Source organism: Ixodes scapularis, unplaced genomic scaffold (genome assembly GCF_016920785.2).
Source record: "Ixodes scapularis isolate PalLabHiFi unplaced genomic scaffold, ASM1692078v2 PGA_scaffold5__190_contigs__length_132052651, whole genome shotgun sequence".
Taxonomy (NCBI): Eukaryota; Metazoa; Arthropoda; class Arachnida; order Ixodida; family Ixodidae; genus Ixodes; species Ixodes scapularis.
In genome coordinates, this window is record NW_024609880.1 from 86012408 (window position 1) to 86031239 (window position 18832).

General features: G+C 44.0%; 1 protein-coding gene across 1 annotated transcript in view; it reads left to right on the forward strand.

Annotated features, from left to right (window-relative positions):
- Nucleotides 1-18832, forward strand: part of LOC115328019 — a 58794-nt gene that overhangs the window by 14664 nt on the left and 25298 nt on the right. The window lies entirely within an intron of this gene.

Genomic DNA, 18832 nt, shown 5'->3' on the forward strand with positions numbered 1-18832 from the left:
GCTCGAGTCCCGGGTCTTCTCACCGAACTTCACTGAGCATAATGGTACATTCCCTTTCCTTAACTTTGTGGGAGCCAAGCGTGAAAGACGACGCAGAGGGCACGTGACAGGCGGTCGGCGGAGAAAGAAGTCACGAGCTGGCGCGAGACAGTGCGTGCTGAGCGAGGCTGGAGCTGGGCAGGAACATCGGAGCCGGGCTGCCTGGCTTGGAGCGGTCCACCAGCGAGGTTCAAACCGGACCGGTAGAAGCGGCGAGTCCTGGCCATCTAGCCTAGGCCACGACGATCCCGGGGTGGTTCCGCAGCGAGACTCGGGCAGTGATAGCCCGGGACAGCCAGCCTACGCAGCGCTGGCATGGGAAGGACGATCCGCAGGCCTGGACACTGACTCTGACTGTGAGCTCTGATCGACGGACGACAGCAAGGGTCGGCGTGCCTGGACTGCTGGATCTGAACGACGGGCAACCGTGAGGTAGTAAACTTATTCGCTGTCTTCTCGGTGCTGTATGTCACTCCCTGGGTGACGGGCGGAGCGCATACCGATTGGGCGGTGATTATTAGTAGCTAAGCGAACTCCATAAAGAAACCAGTATTAACATGGCACATCCAACGTGAGGCTCATTCGGTATGCCCCTGCTTCTAGTCGTCCCCAGGGAGTCATACGGATTCGTTGAGCGGGTTGTTCACTGACGCTAACAATGCTTGTTGAGACAAATATGTTGGAATTTTGGCAACTTGTCTCACGGCAGACCTCAGCAGGTGTCTCCTCGAATCAAGTACCTAAAGGGCTCGAAGAACGAGGTTGAATACACGCTTTCTCGGGTACCCTAGAATAGTGGTTGGCAGGAGACGGGGAGCGCGGTTAAGATGTAAGAATGTCGTCTCGAGAGGCAGAGGAGAGTCACGGCATGTTCGCTGGAAGGCAGGATAACGAGTGGCAGGAGGGGAAACAGCCAGGACTCATTGCAGATTTAGGATTTAGGCTTGGGGTGATGCGGTAGGCAAGTAAGCGCTTGTCGAGGCCTGGAGTGCAGATGGGTTTTTGACAGTGGGTGTTGGAAAGATTGCGGAAATGGCAGTTGACACCGGGAACACTGGCAGACGAGATTGTCAGCGGGTGTCGGGTAAACTGGCGGAAATGGCGGTTGGCACCTGGAACGCTGGCAGGCGAGTTAATGAGCACTATGATTTGTAACTGCTGGGACAAGACGGCTAGTTTCTTCGCGTCAGTCCAACAGTCGACAAAAGGCGGAGGGACGACTCTCCCTTGAGGGGGGTCGTTCCAAGAAAGCTATGAATTGATTTAGATGATTCTTTCTTGACTTCACTCTGGCCGGTCGTGGCACTGACAGCAAGACTTTTAATAAGTTATGTCGCGTCACGGCCTGGCCGGGGATGTGGCGGTAGACCTTTAGGTGGCTTGTAGCTGTCCAGCTTGCCTTGAGGTGTGAACGGTTGAAGCGGGCTTGCTCGCTGAGCGTGAACGGTGGAAGCAAGCCTAAGGCCCACTTCAGACGGGGCAATTTCCCCCAGCAACTTAACGTCGCAACACCAGCAACACAGGCCGCCTGCGTTCAGACGCTGCAACCAAATTGCTACGACTTGCCATCATCATCATGAAATTTGATTTTTCTTGCACTATATAGACGCACAACTACGTGCTAAAAACATGTTTTTATATCTTTGACTGGCATTAATACTCACTCATGTTTGTGAAAAAGTTTATTTCCAAAAACGATCCATTTGAAACCAGGACCAAGTCTTCAGCTGTCATCCTCACCACCACAGGGGTGTCACGTGAAAATATTGCGTCTCTGATTGGCTGCTGCCGCTTCAAACTTTTCCAGTTTGTTCGAGTTGCGTGTCAGTGTTAAGCCGAACCTGATCTCAGAAATTCGTGCTGATCTGGGAAAACCTAGGGAATTACCCGCCAGCAACCTCAAAATTGCTAAAAAAGTTGCCCCATCTGAAGCGGGTTTTAGGGAACTGAAATCAAGGGCAGTGGAGCTCTGGGTTCAAACCCACCTGGAGACGTTTCTTTTCTTTTTGCCTTTTTTTTAGTGTACAGTATATATATATATATATATATATATATATATATATATATATATATATATATATATATATATATATATATTATAAATAATACTTTTTTTAAGTTTTAACGTATAGACGCATAATTTACACACTAATTCACATTCAGAAGTGCTTTTATTCACACACTGTGGCTCCCTAGTGCTTGCAATAGCTTCTTGCTAAGCTATTGCAAGCTCTGCAAAGGGAGGGGCATCTTCCCACCCTTTGCAGGCTGTAAAGCTGTGGCTTGCACAGCTCTAGCAGGTCGCACCTCGCACACTGGCTCCATCATCAAGCATAGGGGCTGCATGAGTCGCGCCACACCGTAAGGCTATATACGGTCGGGTCACAGCACCTGGGACCATTCGTCGCTGCATTCAGCTGTGGTATGGTGGCATGGCCAGGCCATGAAGCAGGGGTACAACTTGGAAATGCTCATCTTCATCACATTTGAAGCACATTTTTTTATTACTTTTGTGTCGAGTTGTCAGCATTTTAAGGGTGAGGAAGCAAGCAGCAGCGAGAGCAAGAAAAAAAAATTGAAAGCCGCTCTTATTGAGAATTTATTACAAGCACTAGGAAGCCGTGGAGTATTCTTAAAACGCTTCTAAACCTGAATTAGCGTATAAATTATGTGCTGGTGCCTCAAAAATAAAAAAACAAAACAATTTAAGTATAATTAATAAGGATAAACATATACACCAGGAGGACTTCAACCAGAACAACACAGTCTGTAAATTTGAAATTTGACACCATAAACCGCTTGGCCACCACCCAATTTTATTTTTAGGTCGTTTATCGAGGTATATGAATTTCGTTTGCAGCTGTGGGCTCCAACAGACATAGCCTTATTTTCATTTACTTTACTATTCCCACCAAATATGGCAAGTGACCAAGAATAGAACGTCATTTGTCGGCCGAGGCACTGTGCTTGCATCAAGGCAAACTAGCCTGGCTTGGTAGGCTTATATTTTGTTTCATCACCCGTTTAGGATTCTGTTGTCGCTCATCAAAAGAAAAAAAAAACTAAGTCTGACTTATTCTGGTGTGCAGGTACCCTTGGCAGTAAACTCTGCTAAATGGGGCAAAATATATATTATACATTTTTTAGCAAATATGCATTGTTTTAGCAAAATGAGCTACACTATATGGCTAAGGTGAAACAGAACGAGCCTTTCCACCTGGGTCTGTTTCCACCTTTCGCAGACACTATTTCCTGGTTTTTGTGGTTTGTATCAGACTTTTGTGTCTCTGACCGGCCAAAGCATCTGTGTTAGACTCAGACTGGTTTCTTTAGGATATGTGCAGGTATTCTTCGCAGCAAATGGCTGCCAATCATGAACACGAGTTTGTTCTCGGCCACCAAGAGCAAGTATTTTCAAGGTGAGCTATTGGCTGCCTATATTTTATTTATTTATTTATTTGGTGATACTGCCAGCATTCTGTGGAACGCCCAGGCAGGAGGTGTACAAAAACAATATTCAAAGACAAGCGGAAGTAATACAAACAAGCAGACAGCGCCACTACTCAACAAAGTGCGAGAGTAGTGCTTCAATAAAAGCATCTAAGGATCTCAAATCAAAACACTTTCAAGAAGCTTATTCTACTCACACGTGGTTCTAGGAAAAAAGGATGCTTTGAACTAAGTGGTTCCACACAATGGTTCGACAAGTGTTAATTGGTGTTTGCCTCTCATGGGCCTTGTTTCGTTAAATGAAGTGTAATCACAGAGACGCAGTCGCAAATTACCCTGTATCATATTATAAAGAAACTTCAGCCGTCCTGTTTTTCTGTGGGTTGCTAAATCACTCAATCCCGATCTTGGGTACAAATCTGAAACTGATGACATAAAACCATAATGGTTGTACACAAACTGCAATGTTTTTTTTTTTTGCACAGTCTCTAACATATCGATTGACAGCTTTGTATGAGGGCCCCATACAATACATGCATATTCTAGCATTGGTCTTGTGATGGTTTTATAAGCAGTCAGTTTAGTTTCAGGTGAACACAGGTTAATATTTCGTCTTAAAAACCAGAGCTTCCGCATTGCTTTACGAGCTATAAACTCAATATGTGCAATCCATGACAAATCAGAGGTAATTAAAGCTCCGAGGTATTGATATTGGTTAAGAGTATCGAGTGGTACTCATTTGATAGAATATGTAAAAAAAACAAAGGGTTGTTCTTCCGCGTCAAGGCCATTTGAACACACTTTTTACAGTTTAGAACCATATTCCATTTTATGCACAATGCATGAACCAAAGATAGACATTAATTTAATTCTTCTTGATCAGACGGGTTGTTTACCTTAGCAAATAAAACACAATCGTCAGCAAAAAGTCGGCTTTGTACATTGGGGTGGTGTATCTTTAAATCGTTAATAAAAATTAAAAACAAAAGTGGCCCAAGGACCGAGCCCAGGGGCTCGCCCGAGAAAACGGGTGACTCGGGGGGAAAAAACAGTCAACACTAACACACTGCGTTTAGTGTTTCATTCCCCTTGGATGCCATTCCCTATGTGTAGTGGTCTTGCATTAGTATTTTTTGTCTCCCTTCTGCAAAAACACCCAAGTTTAATTAAGACCGAGTTCTTTCTTATACATGCAGGTCTTGGTGGCAAGCACCAGCCAATTAAGGCCAGAAGTTTGCTCTTTGCCGCTCATCGCAAGTGTTTTCAAGGTGAGTGATTGATGCCTCTCTGAGTTGTGTGTTTTATTCCTCACAGACACTCTATTTCCGGTCTTTATAGTGGTCTTGTGTCAGGCTTTTGTGTCTCTGTCTGGCCAAAGCATCTGTATTAGACTAAGACTGGGTTCTTTAGGATATGTGCAGGTATCCTTCGCAGCAAATGGCTGCCAATCAGAAACACGAGTTTGTTCTCGGCCACCAAGAGTAAGTATTTTCAAGGCGAGCTATGGCCCGCCTATATCAGTGATGTGATGGCTGCGTCAATTGCACCAAACTGCACCAAGGGGCTAACCCTGCTACATTTTGTCAAAATATGGGTAATCTGCGCCGAGCCTGCGCGCCAAAGGGCCTATTTTGGTCGCCTTTCAAAACCGAAACTAAACTAAGTACCGTAACTGAGCATGCATGAGCTAGGCGGCACAAACGGCCGCCCGACACAAAATATCCTGCATCAATCGTCCATGGTTTTTTTTAATGGTCTTTTCCCGCCATGCCGTCTCTTCTTTCACGCTCTCATCGTCTCGTAAGCAATAATCTCGTCTCGCGATTTTTTTTTTTAACGATAGATGTTGGCGTGTGTGTGTGCTGCAACGCTAGCGTGCTGGGTACCAGCCATGACGTGGCGCTGTGAAACGAAACTATGTTTTGGCGCGGCGGGAGTTGCTTTTTGAGCTGAAGCTCTCGCTCCTGAAATCAACGGCCACACGACATTGCAGATATGGAGCTTCCTAAACTGAAACATAAGGACCGCCGCATGTTCATCAACATTCATGTTCTTGTTTAAAACATACGCTGCTACAAAAATCCCTCTCTAACTCAAAGACTGCTGTGTCGAAGTGTTGATTACCTAGGTTTCTCTTGGTGGGCTTTCTTTCGAGAGGGACCCCGGTACGTGCAAAATGTGTTCTGAAGAAAAGTTGAAGTGAGCTAAAGCAAAGAAGGGAATGTCCGCACGCTGAACCCGCAGAGAACGCTTGTTTGTCTCGAGTTCAGTCGTTGCACAAAGCGACCCTGGCTCGCAATGTCTTGCATCAATGCGCTCAGGTTCTTTTTTTCTGTGTTTAGCTCGTACCTCGCCTGCCGGCCTTGCAAGCACGCAGCGCTGGACTCTTTTTTGTCGCATGCTGGGCAGTTACATTTTGCATAGATTTTTGGCAACCAGTTGGGACGGAGCGGAGAGGCATGCTTTCGGTTTCGATTAAACAGCCGTTTCTTTGGGCGACAAAGCACATGCACCTGCAAGCCTGCCGGAGTTGCCCTCACGTGCATGCGAACCAACGATGCGAACATAATTGCACGACAGAGGCACCAGCCGGGACGCTTGCAATTTAGTGTTTTACATTTAATTACTTTTGACGAAAATCTGGCACGTCGGCAATCAGTAAAATGGTGGCAAGCGGTTTTTCGGAATTGCTTGGCAATGCCTGCAGCAATGTACACTTGTGGGATGTCGCAATGTCTCTTTGGAGACATTAAAATTGGACAATCAATACTACCCTAAGCTAAAGCAAAGCTTGCTCCAGCTTTGCAGAATGTTTCGAAAACCAAAAAGAAATGTGTCATGTCATTGGCATTTCAGTTACATCTTGAAAGACTCCCAGGTGGCCAAACTTGACCATAATTGGTTTATTTCGGCGAGCAAGATTCCCTTCGCGTGTCCAGCTTTTAAAACAAATATTTTTATTTTTATTAGAATATCTGCTTTAAAAGCTACTTTTGCTGCTCCAAAACACTGTTTTGGCTGCTCCGAAAGGTGCTCCAAATTGGCTTAGGCCAATTGCATCACTGCTATATGAGTTTCAGCATTTGTCAAGGAGCGCAAAAATCACAGCCCGGGGGTTGGCCATTGCAAAAATGTTGACTCGGAAGCGCATAGGGAGGAAGCCTTACAAAAGTATCCACCTGCCTCTACAAGTGAAACCGAAACTAAGAATGTGGGTTCTATTTGAAAAAAAAATTGTCAGCCCGAATTAACTCAAGGCGGCACGGAGCAAACAAGCCACGGTACGAGTAGGCTTGGTTCCGGCTTTTGTAGGGGTGGTCGATGACTCGGTGTTTTCTAAAAAGTTATCTTTTTCTAAAAGTGTGGTGGTCAAATATTCGGGGATGGGCATTGAGTCAGGATCTTAAGGTAAAAATTTCATCCACATGCCGGGATTCATGTGCCTTGTCCCCCTAGCGAGGGGGACAAGGCCTTCAAAATTTTAGGTTCGCAAAATTGGTGCGTCAGTATTGACGTCTCATTTTACATCAGGCCTCTCATTTTAAAACTCACTATAAATGACATGTCTAAAATTCGTTTGGGTGTACTTCCTTCCAGCAAGTATATGGTTCTGTCTCAAAAGGTCTAATCTGATGTTGACTGCACCTCAGGTCTCCACCGACAATTCATCAGGACGAGACCCAACCGGGATATTAGGGATGAGTAGCTTAAGCAAGGAAGGCTACATATACGACAGCTTCTTGCGGACAAGAACCGAAAATAGATAGACGGTGGATGTTTCATTTGCTATGCCTTTTGGCATGCACATTCTGTTTGTTATGATTGAAAATTCCTGCAGAGTTCAATTTCAACTATTGTAAAAAACCGAGCATGCGCTCAGATCGCAGAAGCGCCTACCCTCTGATTCGAAACGATCCGCAAATAAGCAAAGGGCATACCAGACACCCATACACCTGTTTTGAGCCATGCTCAAAATATTAAAAGAGCTCGTAAGCGCCAGGTGCTTTGGCGTCTTTGCCACAATGGCGCCGGTTGCAGAGCTGACAGACCTGTGACTGGCACAAGCCATGGCATGGCCTTTGGGAACCAGGGAATCGAGATTTAAAAAGTAGCACAGAAATTGGAGGCGGGTGGTGAAGGTGGGCAGAGTTAACAGAAAACAAGGATGAAGGAAGTTCGTCGCATGAGGCATCTATGTCCCGTGCATATAATTTTGAGTGTGCTGTAGTTGGCTACTCAAAAAAATTGTTACTTAAACATAACTAATCGCAAATCTCTTGCAGTTTCCACGGCCCACAAGCCAGCAGGCGCCAGTTCATTCTTGTTCAAAGGTGAGGATTCTAGATTTTCTAGATTGCTCTGAAGCAGCAATACTGAAGCCAGACAAGCGGTACGGCATATTTAATTGACGGAGCCCAGAACGACTGGGGACGCTTTCACTGAAGCTTGTTTTGCTGCAATACACGCTTGTATTGCAGCAAAACAAGCTTCAGTGAAAGCGTCCCCAGTCGTTCTGAGCTCCGTCAATTAAATATGCCGTATCGCTTGTCTGTCTGGCTTCAGTTTTGCTGTATGCGACAAAACATGTGCCAAGTTTTGTCACAAGAGGCATATTATGTCACGCACATGTAATTTTGATTTTATCCGGCTTAGTGTGCTGTAGGTGGCTGGTCAAAGAAATTGGTACTTGGACGCAACTAATCGCAAATCTTTCTGGCAGTTTCCAAGGCCTAAGAGTCAGCAGGTCCCAGTTTGCTTTTCCTCAGAGGTGAGAATCCCAGATTCCCGAAGCAGGAATACTGAAGCCAGACGACCGGTACAGCATTTTAATTGACGAAGCTCAGAACGACTGGGGGCTCCTTCATTGAAGCTTATTTTTCTGTAATACACGCGAGCGCAATTGACGTATGCCTAGTTACGTCGCAAGAGGTTATCTATGTCCCGCGCATGTAATTTTTTTTTAATCTTTCCGACTTAGTGTACTTGAAGGTGACAGCGCAGGAAAAATCGAACTCACACCAGACACTCAGGAAGACAAGCACACGCGCTGAACTTACAACTCTTGTGTATTCGACTGCTTCATTTTTCTCTTCAGCGTCTGGGTTGACTTTTCAGAACGTGATAAGTAGAAGAAGTAGCACGAAATACAAAGGAAAATTCTAAAGAGAAGGCAAAAGAACAGTAAAAGAGAAGACAAATAAAGAAACGGAAAAAATATCTATACGAAACACATTTACAAATCGTCCCTCTCCCTCATCGCTATCATTTAGATAGAAATCGCAGCTCTTTGGTCGACAGCGCTATAGAAGGACTACTTACACACTTGTCCTTCAGCTGTGCTATCCTTTCCGCTTCCATTATTTCTCTAGTCAATGCGTCTCTACTCCTACCTATTACAGAACAATTTTCGAAATGTGCTATACAGCCACAATCGCGACAATGGATTCCCAAGCGAGCTACGACTCGGTGGGTGTTATAAAAATGCTCTCTTAAACGATCAGTCAAACACGTTCCAGTCTGGCCTACATACTCTCTATCTCTAACACATGAGAGTGGGACAAAATATACAACTCTTTCAGTACAATTTACAAAGCTCTTTTGGTGCTTTTTCGAACTACCAACTTCCCGGTGTGCCGATCCGTTTACCTTCCGGCACAGGCTTAGAAGCTTATTTGGTGCTGAAAAAGCAACATTAATGTTAATGCAGTTACCTATCTTTTTTGGACCGTGCGAAACTTTATGTATATATGGAACAACGGCCGTCCTTTTCTTTTCTGTATTGCGTTTAAGTCGTTCACCCCATCTTATTCTCTTTAATAAATCCTCTGCCACGGCTGTAAGTAATGCACTAGGATATCCTGTTGACTTTAACCTGGCGATTTGAGCATCAAAGCTAACCTAAATTGAATGAATACATGACTTATTGCTTTTCAGACCACGTCAGGATTTTTGCAAGGTGGTTTCCTTGAACTGCTCACCGTATATTTTAAATCTATGTTTGCATGTTGGGAGGGTAACACCTTTCTCCATAAAGCAGGGGTATGCATTGGTTCATGCATAGTACCAGTTTTGAGTAACCTTTACCTCGCGCATCGGGGCCGGATCCTTTCATGTAGCTTAGATGCTTCTTCTGTTGTGAAGGTGTTTCGCTTTGTAGATGATTTTTTGATTGTGCTAGATTGTGCAGCTAAGGACTTTCAAATATTAGTCTCTAATGTTCTTTCCTGTTGTAAATCCTGTATAGATCCACCAGAAATCACTCATGAGCTCTCCACAGAAGGTTCCTTACGGTTCTTGGACCTCAGATTTATTTTTTCGGAGCATCATGTATGTTGGTCATACAAACCGAGAGGGAAGAAACCTCTTAATTTTCAGTCAGCACACTCCAAGCTTGTTAAGCGAGGCATTGTTAAATTATGTCTCACCAGTTTGCTTAATAAGCATTGTATTCATTCACTTAAGGTTAGCTTTGATGCTCAAATCGCCAGGTTAAAGTCAACAGGATATCCTAGTGCATTACTTACAGCCGTGGCAGAGGATTTAATAAAGAGAATAAGATCGGGTGAACGACCTAAACGCAATACAGAAAAGAAAAGGATGGCCATTGTTCCATATATACACAAAGTTTCGCACGGTCTAAAAAAGATAGGTAACTGCATTAACATTAATGTTGCTTTTTCAGCACCAAATAAGCTTCTAAGCCTGTGCAGGAAGCTAAATGACGGCACACCGGGAAGTTGGTTGTTTGAAAAAGCACCAAAAGAGCTTTGTAAATTGTACTGAAGGAGTCGTATATTCTGTCCCACTCTCATGTGGTAGAGAGTATGTACGCAAGACTGGAAGGTGTTTGAATGATCGTTTAAGAGAGCATTTTTATAACACCCACCGAGTCGTAGCTGGACACTTGGGAATCCATTGTCGCGATTGTGGCTGTATAGCACATTTTGAAAATTGTTCTGTAATAGGTAGGAGTAGAGACGCATTGACTAGAGAAATAATGGAAGCGGAAAGGATGACACAGCTGAAGGACAAGTCTGTAAGTAGTCCTTCTATAGCGCTGTCTACCAAAGAGCTCCAATTTCTATCTAAATGATAGCGATGAGGGAGAGGGACAATTTGGAAAAGCGTTTCGTTTAGATATTTTTTCCGTTTCTTCATTTGTCTTCTCTTTTACTGTTCTTTTGCCTTCTCTTTAGAATTTTCCTTTGTATTTCGTGCTACTTCTTCTACTTATCACGTTCTGAAAAGTCAACCCAGATGTTGAAGAGAAAAATGAAGCAGTCGAATACACAAGAGTTGTAAGTTCAGCGCGTGTGCTTGTCTTCCTGAGTGTCTGGTGTGAGATTAATTTTGCTGCGCTGTCACCGCCAAGTATGGTTCACCAACTCGCCCAAGCTTCCATCCTATCGACTTAGGGCCGGTTGCACCAACGCCGCTTAGCGCTAAGCGGAGCTTAGCCGGGAACTTAAGCTAAGTTTCGGTTTCGTTCGGTTGCACCAAACTCGCTTATCGCTAAACCTAGCACTAAACTACGCTTAACTTAAGCGCTCAACATTGGGCGCTTTGCTTTTGGTTGTTTCTTAATCCTGGATTAAAAACATGGCGGCTGGTTTGTCGCGGTCGACGCGGTGGACGAAATTGGTTGTGCAAAGTGTTTTAGGCTACATCAGCGTGAAAGTCTCGACAAAATGACCTTCGATTGTGACAAGGATGCAAAATATTGTCGCGTGAAGTGTTTATCGACCCCTGTTTTCAAGTTGGCTCTCCACTCTCAGGGCGTGTTAGCCCTAACCGAGATACGTACGGAGTTGTGTGTCTGTGGGGCTCACGGGGCTCACGTCTGTCTTCCCGTTGGTTCTTCTGTCAACGAGCTTATTCGTATGTACTTACTAATTTTCGCATAACCGTAACGTATTGTTATTTACCACCTTGTTTATTTACACTTGCAGCGCGTATCCTTCAATTTGATCAGCGCGTTGAAACATGACCTCGGCGATCAGCTGATTGTCGACACCTCTGCCGTTCGCATTAGATTCCGGCGCTTTTAAGTAATAAAACAACGAAAATTCAATTTCTTTCGTTTTCTGAGTTTTGAGACAATCTTCAGTGAATTTTCCTAACCTCGCGAGTAGAATCTTGGCTTCAGAAAACTGTATCGTTCCATAACCATAACTTTTTTGGTGATCGCGATTTTTTAGGAATATTTTGCTTTATATCTTTCATTCGTTGCGACGACAAATCGTAACGACTACTACGCTAGATTCGTTCATTGCTGTATCGGGGCAGGCTGGGGCAGGCGATGCGAAGAGACGACTGTTCTTATCGGCATGATGTGATGTACCAGTGGCAGTTTTTTTTTTTTTTTTTTTCTGAACTCGACAGTGTGAAACTGAAGTCCGTTTGAGGCTACAGCGGATGTTCAACGACGGTACAGTGCAGTTCTGTCACCTTGCTGATAGCAACGAGTACCGTCGATGCAAGGTCTCGTGACCTGACCTCTCGACGACTTCTATTCGACGATTTCCGGGCATTTTCGCAGCTGCCGTGGCGAGTCCGTCACTGTTTTGAACTTCATCGGTCTCAGGTTTGAGTTGATTTTAGTAGTCATCTTACCTGCCTACTTATATACATGATGTTTTGTCTTCAGCGATGTAGCGAGTAGAGTGTCCTTCTCGCGTTCGGTGAGATTTGGGGCCCCCGATGGCTCCTTCGCTTCAAAATGTGAGCACGAAAACTACTACCACTGTCAAAATAACCTGTTATCAACCGATATTAAACACACAATCACAGATGTAAAGAGCATTCGTGTTTATTTGAAGCTTTGACTTCTCTTATTGAAAGTTAAACGAAAAAATGATTGAATTTGGTGACCTTTAATTTGTTACTCACCGAAGAAATACAGCGAAAAGCAGACGCCGACGACGACTACTACGGCAGTTTTTTTTTTTTTTGTTTACATCACGTGATTCCTCTCCACCAATCGTATTCGTCCCTCTGAGCGTTCCCTAGTTCGCTCTTTTTGTCCCTAGATTCCCTACGCAAATCCAGCGTTTAGCTAGGGGCGCGTCTGTAAAGCCGGCTTAACGTTGGTGCAACCGGAATTTAAACCCGTGCTTACCTAAGCTCGGTTTAGGGCGCTAAGCCGGCTTAGGAAAGCGCCGCTTTAGGTTAAGATAAGCGGCGTTGGTGCAACCGGCCCTTAGTGTACTTTACGGGGCTACTCAATGTAATTGCTACTTGAACGCAACTAATCGCAAATCTCTCTCCCAGTTTGTCCCAGTTTCCACGGCCTACAAGCAAGCAAGCACCAGTTTGTTTTTCCTCAAAAGTGAGCATTCCAGATACTTTAATTAGGTGCACGGTGTAAGATAATACTCTTCAGGTGAGGAAAGCGCGCTCTTGGCCACGACCCGATGAAGTTCGCTCTTCACACTCTCTCACTTTGGTTTCAAGCAACGCCAGCAGGTGACTCGTCGACCCGTGGGCACGTTCAAGACGGCTCGTGCCGCCTAATGTACCACACGCGCAGAGCTCCAGCGAGGTTCTCACACGTGCAGAAAGACCACGGTGTACCGGGGTGTCATGACAACGAGATAATGTTTTTTTGCTGTCACACAGTTCCGCCGTTTGGCCGCCGGTGACACGGTCAGTCGCGGGCACGCTGGCAGCGGAATGATGCAGTCTTTCGGATGCCCGTCGAACGAACACTATTTGATTCCTCGCGCCGCGCGTTCAGCCCCGGCGTGTCCTCACCTAAAGAGTGTATCTTTCACCGTGGTTAGGTGCAAGGCAGGAACTGTAAAGCCAGACGAGCCGATAGGTTTATTTAATTGACGGAGCTCAGAATGATCCGTGGCAGTGGAATGGAAGCTTATTTTTCCACAATCAAACGCAGACATAATTTTGAATCTATCCGGCTTAGTGAAGGATTGCTACTTGTTGCGAACAAATCACAAATTTTTATTTTGCAGTTTCTACATGGCTACAGCTAGCAGGTGCTGCTTTCATTAAAAGGTGAGGATTTCACATTCTGTTTTCAAACAGCAAACAGCACCTAAACAAATAACTTTCTTTTGCAGTAAATGCCAGATCCTCCAGTTCAGGAATATGTTAAATATATTTGGTATGGATAAGCCCAGTGTTTTGCTTCTTTATTCATAATTTGACAACAACAACACTTTTTATTTTATCACTCAGAAATACACACAAGAAGAGACTGCGTTGCAAAGAAATGTCGTGCTGAACGTGATATTCCAACTCGCATATAGTTTTATCGGTAGCCGATATAATATATTGGATTCCAATATCCATAATACGCTGAGTATATTGGAATCCTAAACCCTTATTGGATCCCCATACGACACATGGGGATCCAATAAGGGTTTATACGGTATTGGATTCCAATATTTTCAGCGTATTATGGATATTGTAATCCCATAACAAATCCTTATTGTAATACAATACAATAAATGTAATGTTTTCCAATACACTGTTTATATTGTATTGCAATACAATAAGAAGATATTGTTTACCAATATCCATAATACGCTGTTTATATTGGGGTTTTCCAATAGGGGTACAAGGCAAGCGGTTGCGGTAAGGCGGCCGCGCGATTTTTCCGACTCTTATCTAGCCCCAGCCTTTTACCTGCTCCACGAGTGGTAACTTTAGAGTGCTACTACTCTTCTCATGGGCTCAAAGTGTTTCTGAAATTGGCTGAATTAGTGGTTTTCGATAACGCTCACCACGACCCCAGACCCCGTCAAGCTGCTCACATAGCAGCTTTTTGTCTGGAGGCCCCTCCAGTGTATATCTGGAAAATAAAGCTTGAATTGAATTGAAAATTTCTAATTGAAACCTTATGTCTATTTCCACCAATTCAAAAGTTAATTAACACATGTTAAATAATTAGCTGGCTAATTAGTATGCTTTTGCCAATTTCTGACGTCTGCCGTGGCTGGTAGTTTGTTTCCGAAGACAGTTTCATTTTTTACCAGCCTAATTTTTAGGATTTTTGAAAATCTTCGCAAAAACACCCGGTATATTCTTAAAGCTGTCTTTAAGACCCAAGATGCGGTAAGGGGTTAAAGTCGCATTGCCGCAAAAAAACAACGCAACAGAAAGAAAAAAGAAATAGAAAAGTAATGTTGGCATGAATCAAAACTCGCAAAACGAATTAAATATAAAATCTTATGTAAGGAAAAAAATAACGGTGCTCTGGTACTATTCTGGCAAAGGTTAAATTAATAAGAAATTGTGAATTAAAATGTACTTTACATTTACAGAAATTTTTTCTTCCGCATTGCTATCAGTGATCGGACGGATTTATCAACCTGCTATGATAAAAAAAATTAGTGGTAAACAATCACTATATTGTAGCTACTGTAATTTAAATAAAATAAAAATATTCTCTTAATTTTTTGATAATCATAGTCTATTTGTATTTTTTAACGGACCAATTTCAATATTGCACCCTTGCCACAGGGAAACAGAACGCATTCTATACTTTCAAAACATTGATACGCAGGATCACCAGTCAAAACCGCGTTTCTTGGGCTTTGGTTTAAGTGTGGCTTGTATTATTACCGCCGTTTAAAACTAAAGATCCGCTGACACGTGCCGCGCCCAGCTCCATTTCAGCGCCATTAGACCGCGTTATTATTACAGCTGACCTCGCCATGAGACGGCGCTGACTTTGCGCTAGATCATTGAACACTGCCGATAAAACGCTAAGTTACCTTCAAGTAAGTGCTGCTCCATAGGAAGGCTCGTAGTGTTGATTTGGCGGGGAGATATATACAGGGTGTTTCACGAAACGTTTACGCATTCTAGATTGCGAAAACTACGCGTCGCAACAAAAAAGGGCTTGTGTCGTTTTGGTCCTGGGCCAGAGGCCTATTAAAGAAAATGATTAAAGTCCGAGTTAATTAAGTCGTTAACTATTTTTGTGAAATTACCCTCTTTAATATTGTGTTTTAGGGCATGGTTTCAATTAGAAAATCGCTCAGCATCATCGGAAAATACTAAACCAGTAAATTGCAGAACGATAGAAGGCACGCGAAACATTTTAGGGCTTTCTGAAAAACAGCACAAATTCGACAGTTTTCAGGTTTTGGTTTGCTATCGGAGCGCATCTCGGCCAGACGGCACCGCGCCCCGTGGAGGAATAGTGCAACCACCCTCTCCTCCGTCGAGCGAGGATAGCTCAGAAGAGGTTGGGTGCACTATATCTCCATCCCGTAGCACGCTTCTGCTGCCGCGTTTTGTGGAATCCAGATTTCGGTTCAGCATCTCTTTAAGTCATTAATATAATTGCGGCCTCAACTTCAGCCCCAACAAAACCTTTCCATGTTATTTTTTGTGAGACATGTACAAGATAAAGTTTTACTTGAATAGTAGCAAGTAAAATAAATGCTTACGAATGTGCTAATTACTTTCATATAAAGAATATGATTTGATTTTGCTCAAACAAATTTGACATTTTGTTCAAACATTGGTTCAAACTAAGACATTAAAAAAAATGAAAGCAGCTTACAACTCCCTGTAACACTGAATTAGAGCGCAGCTCTTGAGGAGGAGGAGGGAAGGGCACTGGGGGGGGGGGGTTAAACTAACCAGTGGGGGTCACGTGACCTTGGGGGTCACGTGACCCCCAGTGCCGATGATGTCATCACTGACGTCACTGATGACGTCATCACTGACGATGACGATGCGGGTACCGATGACGTCATTAGTGACGTCACTGATGACTTCACCAGTGATGATGACGATGACGATGCGAATGTCGGTGACGTCATCAGTGACGTCGCTGATGACGTCATCAGTGATGATGACGTCATCAGCGAGTGATGAGTGATGATGACGATGCGGATGCCGGTGACGACATCAGTGACGTCACTGATGTCATCAGTGATGATGACGATGACGATGCGGATGTCGGTAACGTCATCAGTGATGATGACAATGACGACGCGGATGCCGGTGACGTCATCAATGATGATGACGATGTGCATGCCGGTGGCGTCATCAGTGATGATGACGATGACGATGTGGATGCCGGTGACGTCATCAGTGATGATGACGATGACGATGCGGATGCCGGTGACGTCATCAGTGATGATGACGATGTGGAGGCCGGTGACGTCATCAGTGATGATGACGATGACGATGTGGATGCCGGTGACGTCATCAGTGATGATGACGATGATGATGTGGATGCCGGTGACGTCATCAGTGATGATGACGATGACGATGTGGATGCCGGTGACGTCATCAGTGATGATGACGATGACGATGCGGATACCGGTGACGTCATCAGTGATGATGACGATGACGATGTGGATGCCGGTGACGTCATCAGTGATGATGACGATGACGATGTGGATGCCGGTGACGTCATCAGTGATGATGACGATGACGATGTGGATGCCGGTGACGTCATCAGTAATGATGACGATGTGGATGCCGGTGACGTCATCAGTGAGGATGACGTCATCGGGGGGTCACGCGACATCGGCGGGGGTCACGTGACCTCGGGGGGTCACGTGACCTCGAGGAGGGGGTCACGTGACCTCAGGGGAGTCACGTGACTTCGGGGGGTCACGTGACCTCGGGGGGTCACGTGCCCCCCACGAGGTCACGTGACCCCGGTGGGGGGCTCGCGCGGTGCATTATGGGACATTTCCCATGATGCACCGCGCGGTTACGCCGACGCCGACGGCGACGGCGACGGCGACGGCGACGGCGACGGCGACGCCGACGGCGACGCCGCTCAAGCCGGAAACGGGCCCCTAAGAGCTGCGCTCTAAAAACAATACCTTGAGAAGTATTGAGTGCAAAAACTTCAACAATTTAAAGCGCTCATAATGTAGTTTTTTTTCTTTTAATATACCCTCGCAAAAATTCACAGTAAACCAGTTTGAAACACTTTGAGAACCAAATAACCCAAGGCTACTGAGGTTATTCGAGCTAGAAAGAGAGAATCAACTACGTATCTCAAAATACAACACATCTCAAGATAACATCCTTTCTGCCTACATTAGAACTCGTTATCATACAACATGTATGTCGATGCTCTCTTGCTCACTTGAGCATACCGCATTCAGGGCATGAATTGCTGATTGTGCAAATTACTACAAATGAAGCAATGGGTCTGCAATTATATAAAAATCTATTACTCACATGCATTCGCTGCCAAAGCCAGGCCCAGCAAAAGATATAGCTTCATTTTCATAATGCTGCACTGTTGAGAAAATTTGCGCTTTAGATCGAGTTTAAGTGAATAAAAATAAGACCGAAATATTGAGTTGTGGTTCCTTACTTCTTCACTATAGCAAATATCATTATATTCTCTCGTATTTCGTTCAAATCAGACATTGAATGTTCATAATAATAAAAACATGCTATTCTCTTTTTTTATAGCTCAACATCGTCTCCTTCGAAGCAATCATGACTGTATAGGAAACTCAAAATCATTCTTGAGATATCGTCCAAAGTACATAGTTTTTACGGAATACCTTTGCAGCAGGCTTATAATGCAGTATTGTTATGGGGGGTTTTACTTGCTTACATTTTAAACTCAAAGAAGTGTAAATAAAAATATTAAAACAGACACCATATTAATAATATAGTGACAAAGATGGCGGTTCTAAGAGACTTACGTAGAGTCAGTCTTAGAAAAAGTGCTCATTGCCCGCATTGCCTTTCATTTTATACATAATTGTTAGTGCGGAAAAAAACAGCTTGATAAGTTTCCACGTAATTGATTTGTTATCTTTGATATAAAGTCGCGTGTCTAGCTGCGTATGCCTCTATTACCTCGGGTCCACGTGATAAGTATAACTCTGCTGCATGATGTAGGGAAAATCCTGCGGTGCCTAAGCTGAAAAAAACACATGCCTTTCAAATGCCTAGTTTTTGCATCTTTAAATCTACACAAAATGTGTTTAATTTACTCTCGTAAGTCGATAAGGTTTTATATCAGATTCTTTCGGTGCTTGTATAAGCGTGAAAACTCCAGAAGTTAATTTTAAATTTTCTTTTCAAATTATGCTCGTTACCTGCTTAATAAATGCCCGTCTAGAAATCTGTAAAAAAAAGGAAAATGTCTAAACTTGCGAAGTTGCATTGGTGAGACTCGTTTTCAGTTTATGGTATGAGTACAACTATAAAACAATCGCAAGAAGAGACCTCGTCTCCACAATTCGTACGCAATGCGGCGCAATTTATAATCTTTCAAGTCACTTAACTCTTTCTATTTCCGAAACTTTACTTAAAATGCAATCACCAAAGTTGGGAAGTTTATTTTTTTTTTGTTCTTTTTTTTATAGTCACTGATATTTTA